Source organism: Stylophora pistillata, chromosome 2 (assembly GCF_964205215.1).
Source record: "Stylophora pistillata chromosome 2, jaStyPist1.2, whole genome shotgun sequence".
Lineage (NCBI taxonomy): Eukaryota > Metazoa > Cnidaria > Anthozoa > Scleractinia > Pocilloporidae > Stylophora > Stylophora pistillata.
In genome coordinates, this window is record NC_142520.1 from 6,224,701 (window position 1) to 6,233,117 (window position 8,417).

The 8,417-nt window shown below is 38.1% G+C and overlaps 1 long non-coding RNA gene across 1 annotated transcript; it reads right to left on the reverse strand.

The window, feature by feature from the left end:
- Positions 1 to 4,463: 4,463 nt before the first annotated feature.
- LOC148736845 (uncharacterized) lies at positions 4,464 to 7,203 on the reverse strand. The gene is made up of 2 exons (XR_015996890.1): positions 6,978 to 7,203; positions 4,464 to 6,830 (listed from the first exon to the last, which is right to left on the reverse strand). It is a non-coding gene; the product is annotated as an uncharacterized LOC148736845 (long non-coding RNA).
- Between the last annotated feature and the right edge of the window lie 1,214 nt (positions 7,204 to 8,417).

The window sequence follows — 8,417 nt, forward strand, 5'->3', positions numbered from 1 at the left end:
AGGTGGAAAAATGGCCGCGTTGAAACAGCGTCACGATCGACTGGTAAGCAGCGAGCTGAAATAATTATTGAACCGTCACACGTATGTAAGATACACTTTGTGCGTTACCAGGAAGTTTCTCCCGCATTGAATGCGTTACATGAGTATCTACATATGTAGAACTCAAATACATATTGTGATTTCGCAGTAGTTTGATGCTCCCTCTTTGGAATTCGAAGATTTTTTCTTGACAGTTGTAATAAGATGTTAAGTGTAAAAGGTCACAATAGAGTCGAGCTACTTCTTGTAAAGAGTACGCATGCTGTTGTATCGAGAGAAAATGATTTACCGTGACATTTACACAAATATCATTGATAAATTTGATGTAATCTCATGGCTATCTAAGCTGTACATGTTGCACGGCGTCGACCAAGGCCACATATTTTGTTACACTAAAACGGGTATTTACTTGCTTTTACAGTGCCGTAAGGTGCTAGTCATTTGCAAGTTCAGTTATGCCCATCTCTAATTGTTTTTCCCAGGGAAATTCTCAGTCGTGTTTCCAGTGCACTTTCCCTTGCGATTTTCAGTGTGGCACCAAAGATTTTTAATAAGAGTTTGAAGAAGTGAGCAGAAAGCTGAAAAAGGCTTAACCTAAGTGGTCAGATTTATTGGTTACCCAATTTGAGTCAGGGGTTAGGTCACGTACGCAAAAGGGTCACGCGAAGGATGAACTTACGAGGATCTTCAAATGTTTTCTACCTTTTTGGTAGTTATATATGTCACCAAACCTAACATACTTCTCTTTTACTAAGTTTAAGTTTTAAGTATACGTTGAAATATATTTTTGGATATGAAGTATTAACTCAACAGATCATTTCTTCAAGTATAAGAAGTTTTCAAGTATAAGTTCTGGAATGTTTCGGAATATTTTTAAGTTTGTAAACCGCTTCAGTCGCGTTAAGAGACATACTGGCACTTAAAGCGTGATTAAGAAAGATTAAAAGCGACTTTACTTAACCTTCACAGTTTCACAGAAGAAACATAACGATGCTGACTGCTTTCAATGGTCATTTATTTTTTTCTGTGTATTTTCGAAAAACTGACGCTATAATTAGCTTGAAATGAACATCGAATTCTCCACACTCACATGCGTCTGAGTGGCCGGATCAAGTTTTATTTAACTGCCGAGACAAGACTTACTTTCCAAAGGCTAAAATTTCCAGGTGTATATTTTGATAAATGAGCTTTCGTCTGGTATGGTTATAATGTCGAAGTTTTAGGTACCAGGTGTCGTCTAAACCGGTCAAAGTTAGTCTTCATTTTGTCTCCCAAAATATCTTGCAAAATACACCTCTATAAAAACGGCCATAAAAATCCTACCAAAGAGAACTACAGAAAAAAATTTCATATGCTTTCACTTTACAGTGATATTGTAATTATTGTGCAAAGTTTGATGGTGAATAGACTTTCTTAGCACTGCCAACATCTTCCTAAAGTTGCGTGACGATTTGACCGTTTAGGCAAGGCGAAAACGGCTTTCTTAGCGAATTTTGAAACTTTTTAAATTTTCAGCCGAAAAAAAAAAACCGCTGGAACTTTAAAAATATTTTTTTCCGAAACTAGTTCACAGAAAGGGATGTTTTGGTAAAATAACAAAAAATTTGAGTTTTGGTCACTGATTTTCGATTCTCGAGATCTTCTGGAAGCCTCTCTTAAAATGGTTTTGAAAAGCTACCAGGTTCGTTAATTTGCGAGAGTTAAAAAGAGAGCTATTCAGTCATTCAAACATTTTCACATATTAAAAGAGGTAAATTTCGACTTAAATTACACCATCGCCATCTGTATGTTTACGGAAGAGCATTATAATTTCAGGATAGACTCGTGACTTAGATCAGGCTAAAAAACCAATTGTTTAGTAACAAATCGATTTAATGGCTTCCTGAAGAAAATCGCTTGGAGTGTTTTGTCCAGCTTAGATCCCCGAGGAAAGCCTTTGTGAACAGCTGTAAAAAAGGACAAACTAATCTACGCTGTAGTAGTCTCCGCTTCTGCCATATTTTTTTTTCCGAAGACAGTAAGAACGCCATAGGCTCAACTACTTGGAATTTGGTTGCAATACAATGTACATGCTTAAAAAAATAATCTTTCAGAAGGAGCGTTGATACTCACTTAACAGAGATATTGTTATCAGAAATGTTCCCCGTATTTGACAAGTTTCGGTCATCATCATTTTTCCTCCGATGTGCGGTTAAGGAATTACTCTCAACCAAAGCGAGCTTTTTGCAAATTTCAATTTGCTGTAGATCAGTGCAGAATTCCCTTTGCCAGAATAACCACGAGACTTATGGGCATTCTCTTTTACGAAATATTTTAAAAGTCTGTTTGATCTTACCGTGTTGTTTTTAAGACAGAGCCAGATGTGACAAGGCGGAAAAACCACCGGACATGCGTAGTACCAAGCGCGTTTGACTCCCGCCATTCCATTTTCAAAATGGCGGACGACAAATCAAAATCTAACACGTCATAGTGGATGCCATATAGCCGCTGTCCTCGCAAAGAGGACTTTGCAATCAGCCAACGGAATCTGCTATGATTTTACCATTCACCGGAGCTGTTAGAAAACAGATCGGAGTTATTTTTGTTTGCTAAGACGGTTATGTTTATGGGCAACTTCCAAGCCTTGTTTGACGTTCGTTGTTTTAAAGAAGCACCGAGGTGTTAGGTTTCTTAAGGTGTTCGTTGACTCTTCAAGTCTAAAAGATTTTTCCAAGGTAACTAATTTATGAGAAAAATATCAAGTATGAATTTTTTTTTCGAGGATATGAAATTCTTTTAGAGCTCTTTGAAGCTGGACTTTTACAGCCATAACTTAAGAGCCCCATGCGTATATCCTCCTGGCGAAAGCTGCAGGCCTGTAAGTGCATTTACAGCCCAAAAAAAAAAAAAATTTATAGCTCTACCGGCACTGAAAGGAACTGCAGTTTGAATTAGTTTTACATCACAAGTGAATCGTTCCTTTTGACTTCATCTAGTCATCACATTTGAGGTCAAGGTTCGGCTTAAAAGTTTAAGGTTTAAGCCTGTTATGCTCTTAACGACCTTGATTCATTAAATAATTTTATAACACGTAAAACTTTGTGCTTGTGATGATCGCTGTCGTGATATTAGTGATTTCCCGCCGCTTTCCCTCCTAAGCTTCTGCTACTGAGCACCTGGCGCAGTGGGTCTCGCTTCAGAATAAAGCGGGTAAGTTTCTGAAGAAACTGTGGTGCTGCGTCGGTGTGGGTAACAAGGTAATTTGGTAATATCAACTACATTGAAATTGTCATTGGCCACCGTAAAGAGTTAAAAAGCTGACGTTCGAGCTTTAGCCCTTCGTCAGAGCGAAGGGTTAACGCTCGAAACGTCAGCTTTTTAACTCGTTACGGTGGCCAATTTACAATTTCAACGTAGTTGATATTACCAAATAGTCTCGTTTCAGGTTGCAAAAATGTTGCCAACCGACGCCGGCTTTTGTCTTCATTTATAAAGAGCCGTATTATTTACATGTTTTGCGCGAGGGCGAAGCGAGGTCTCAGAAGTACTCCCTCTAACGACTGCTGGGGAAATGTTTCAATTTGGTTGGGCGAAAGAGCACGAGCCTATGGCTTTGTCGATAATACGCCTCTTTGCAAAAGAAATATTTCGACGAGTTGAGTCACTCTAACAAAGAGATGCTACTTTCCGTTTACAGACCATGAAAATCCCTGCAAAGGTCCCCTAATTCGGTGCCCTAAGCGTTTGTTTCCCGCATTTGATGACACAGTGTTCACACTGGAACACTTCTATGTGAGTACCACTTATAGTCAGTTGAAAAAGATGACAGAATTCGTAATATGGAGGGATATACGACACAAACAAACGTACACGAGGGTGCATTATCTTATTTTCAACATTCACACAGCATAGATTTAAATTTACCCTACCCCTTGTAAATTGTATATTCCCTTTTTGTTGGCGCCCTAGGACAGGCAGTAAAAGTGATAAAAGCTGATAGTTTCTAAAGAAACTGTTTGGGGCTGCGTCGGTGGGGGTAACGAAACAATTTGAATCTATTAACAAAAGTTGAAATGGCAAATTGGCCAGCGTTACGATTATAAAAGCTGACGTTTCGAGCGTTAGCCCTTCGTCGGAGCGAATAGAGGAATTGTGGGCGGTGTGTGCTTTTAAAGGTAAAAAAAGGAGCCACGTGATTGGTGGGAACATGGCAACGAGAAAAAGCACACACCGCCCACAATTCTTCTATTCGCTCCGACGAAGGGCTAACGCTAGAAACGTCAGCTTTTATAATCGTAACGCTGGCCAATTTACCATTTCAACTTTGTTGATATATTCAAATTATTTAGTAAAAGTGATACCCCTGCCTAGTAATACGGAACTTACAGAACACGTTAAAACCCTTAAGAACGAAAATAATCTAATGGAAATAAAACAGAAAGAGATTGAGGAACAAACCAAATACCTCCAAAGGAAACTTGAAGGTGGGTGTTTAATATCAACCTTATCGGAAAGAGCGAAGAGAGTACATTACCCTACCACCCCCACCCTACTTTCTCAGTTAATTGAAGTTCAGTTAAGAAGTGTATTTATTATATAGCTGTGTCTCACAGGGACTGGGAACTACCGAATTCACAAATTTGATTGGCTCACATCACCATTGAAAGTGGTCTAGATTTTCTCATCTAGACCGGCATCTAGACTGGTCTAGAAAAAAAGGTACACAGAATATAAAAAAATTGGCATATAAGACACAGCCATATAATAAACACCTTATCAACCGAGCTAGGTCGGTCTGTATGGGAGAATCTTGACCTCGGTCGCTGTTAGAGACCTCACTGCGTTTGGTCTGTACTGGTGACCTCGGTCAAGATTCTCCCATACAGACCTCCAGCTCGGTTAATAAGAACTAAAACAAGATTTTAACTAATCAACTGCTTAGAGCTAACAATGAAATTGGTATGATCTTGCACCATTCACAAATCTATGGACATAAATGAACATCTGTGAACATCAAAACCCAAACAATTTAGTGAATGTTGTTCACGCCAATAACTATTTTATTTGGTGACTGACTTGTTGACAGAAATTGCTCAGCAGAACACTCATTTAACACAAAGAAAAAATCATTGCAGGAAATTGAATGGTGAATTAAAAGAGGATAACATGCTTTGCAGGAAAGTTCAAGGTAAACCCTGCATATATATAAAACATTTGTGTGAAGTTATAGAGAGCATGGTAGTTAGTGTGCTATGCAAAATCGTTTTACTACTTTTCAAAATATCAAGGAGACACAAGATTAAGCACTCTTGTACAACAGTTCCATAAAGCACTGGTGAGACACAATTCCCTCTGAGGCAAGCACCATATGATCTAGACTAAATGGAAAGTTGTGCAAGTCTCATACCCCTGGCTTGTTTGATGATACCTTCACCACAATAGGCAACACTGAAAAGCAGGCACCCTCAAACAGGCGAATGAAATTGCAACACACCAAAGTAGCTGCCATTCTGCACAATCTGAGCCTCTTAAGAAATCGGGTATAGCACTTAATTTCTTACTTAAGGGTGAAAAGAACAGAAATTGAAGTAAAAGAACTGGAAGCAAATGTTCCCATCTCAACCTAAATATGGAAAAAACATGCAAAATAAAACAGACTAAAGTAATATTGAATATAAAACACCATTAGCAAGTAAAGAAAATAGACATGTTAAAGTTACATGTACCAGAAAGTAGTCAATAAAAGCCAATGGAGTGTCTTTTATTGCCATGTCTGTAAAACTTAACTAGAGTCTTTTCCATGCCTGATATCAGAAAAGCTGTTCCATGCAGAAGGCCAATGGTCTCCAAAATGAAAATGAGTGGGGCTAGTTACTCCTCTGTCATATCTGGAATTGTCCTTGGATACAGCTGCCATCCAATGATATCCACTTCATTCATGCAAATCGAGAACCAAAAAAAAATTGTATGCCATGGAAAAACCTCAAAGTGTTGATGACGTTTGGTGGTTTGGTGCGGTAATGTAGAGGCGGCATCCATGTGCCCTCCATACTTCAACACTTTTCTATGGCATTGATTGAATTCTTTGTTGTCAGCTACTTGAGCACATTACCACCAGGACATAAAAACCTGGACCACACAAAAGTAAAAAAAAAGTTGTGAAAACCCGAGGTAACATGAAAAAATCATTATTTTTTTTTCCAACTGCAATCACTCAATTAATTTCTCCCAGTTACTGATAGGTATCACCCATCTATCTACCTCCAGATACCCCACTATTTTGACACTCCAATTTTATTTTTAAAATAAACACAAATAAAAATTATTTTAAGATGCAAGAAATGGGACAAAGATAGAAGGCTCCCACTTACTTTAATCACCAAAAATAATACAGGTTTATTGTGATCAAAAGAAATAATCACACAGAGCAAGAAATGTAATTAACTTTAAGAGTGAATTCTAAACCAATCCTCTGTAACCCATGCCAAATGACAAGAGTTTTTCTTTTAAGAGTTTATTCAGGTGAGGATTGAGATGATTTAGAACTCCTTAGCACAACATGGCTAATGAATGAATTTGAAGAAAATATATAAAAATGGGGGCAAATTTACAATGTTCAGTGCTCTTAGCCTCCTTCTGGCAGAGGCTCCTGACTTAGGATTCTGACAGGGGACTTTTCCACCTGGAAATACAACAATACTCAAGATCTTCAGGCACCAAAAATATGTTTCAGCTTGTCTTCACTGCAGTAGACTTTCTTATTGACACGTTTTGTGAATTTTGGGCCACCTAAAGGCATACACAAAAGTTGTCTAAAGGAAAAGAAAAGTATGAGGTTGGTAAATGCATTGACAAAAATGCTCATACTGTAAAAATTCATGTTAAATGTAAATCGTATGTGTACAATTCTTCCAATCAATTACATAATCGGAGTAATGAAGATGAAAGCTAAACAATACCTTGCATATTTTTTGTTTTTTGATTTTTTTTGCTTTGCAGCCATGCTATTTTCCAGCAGTAGATGGAACAGTAGACCAATGGTGTCTCCAAATGGGCTTTTCATTCTTTGGATACCTTTATTTTCTAAATAAATCCAAAGAGCTACCATCGCTAAGCGTACAATGAACTCCCAGATGCTAAATAATCTTTTTTAGTATAATTTCAGAGCTGAGCAAAGAGTTTCCAGCAATCTGATTGGTCGAGTGGTTCCTATAGCATTATAACGCAATATAAACCGCTCCACACAGTTTATATAAAATGTTAAAATAAAAAGTTAATAAATGATACTAAAAAGTTATGATTTTAGAAATTTCTCTGTTGTTCAGCTCTGAAATTATACTAAAACAATTATTCGCCTCAGGTTCAGTGAATATTGTCGAATAATCCCCTCGACTTCGTCTCAGGGATTATTTGACAATATTCACCTCGCCTTCGGCGAATAATTGTTAAGTATAAAACTGCCAGAGGACAAAGAACTTTCTACTCCAGAAAAGTAAAAAACGGTGGAACTTATTAAACCCTACTCTTAAGTTGAAACCAACACTAAAGGACTTCAAATGTTGCCTGACGAGAAGCCCTGACTCAAACTTTTTAGAGACCTCATTTCTTTTGTATTTGTTACTTAACTAATTTAATTAATTAATTTGATTATGTTATCTGTTTTCCAGTTAATCAACTCATCAATTTATTAGTACATAGTCTTTATTATTTCTTTATTCTGAAAAGCCCATTTGGGACGAATAAAGTATGTATGTATATGAGCCAGACATAACGTTGGCATGTGACCACTGTTAACACTCTGTTAACACTGATTTCACTCGTGAAGTAATTCGGCTTGACGGTGCCATTTAGAGCAGTTCCTCACGGCTCCATGATAAGGCAAAAGCGAAGACGAAGGAAAATTCACATATTTAACTTTTGCCGTTGTATTTGGTATCAAAATAAAGCTTGCTCTTCGTATTTTTGCAGGATAATGCTTTCAATTCATCCCGCGCTTTCCCAAACAGCAACGCGAGCATTATATATACCATTCCAAACTAGTTTCCAGGGCTATAACTTATGACAACGGCCATATCGCCATCTTTGGCGAAATAGCGTGACCAAAAATTGCCGACATCTGACCCGGCGTGGAACCACACAGAATAACCATGGACAACGCGTGTGTCAGGCCGCAGGATGTGACATAAGTGTAGTCTTGCATGAATTACATACCCACAGTTGATTACAAACTATACGTTCATCTCATCTCCGTCTCCTTTATTTGTTTGAGCAGGTTGAATTATGGCAGCTATTTGCTGACGTGGACCTGCTATCTTCCCACCCATGCCACCCCAGGGGAGGACATCCACCACACAGTAATCTCGTGTGTGGGAAATTAACGTCCCTGCCCCAACCCTGCA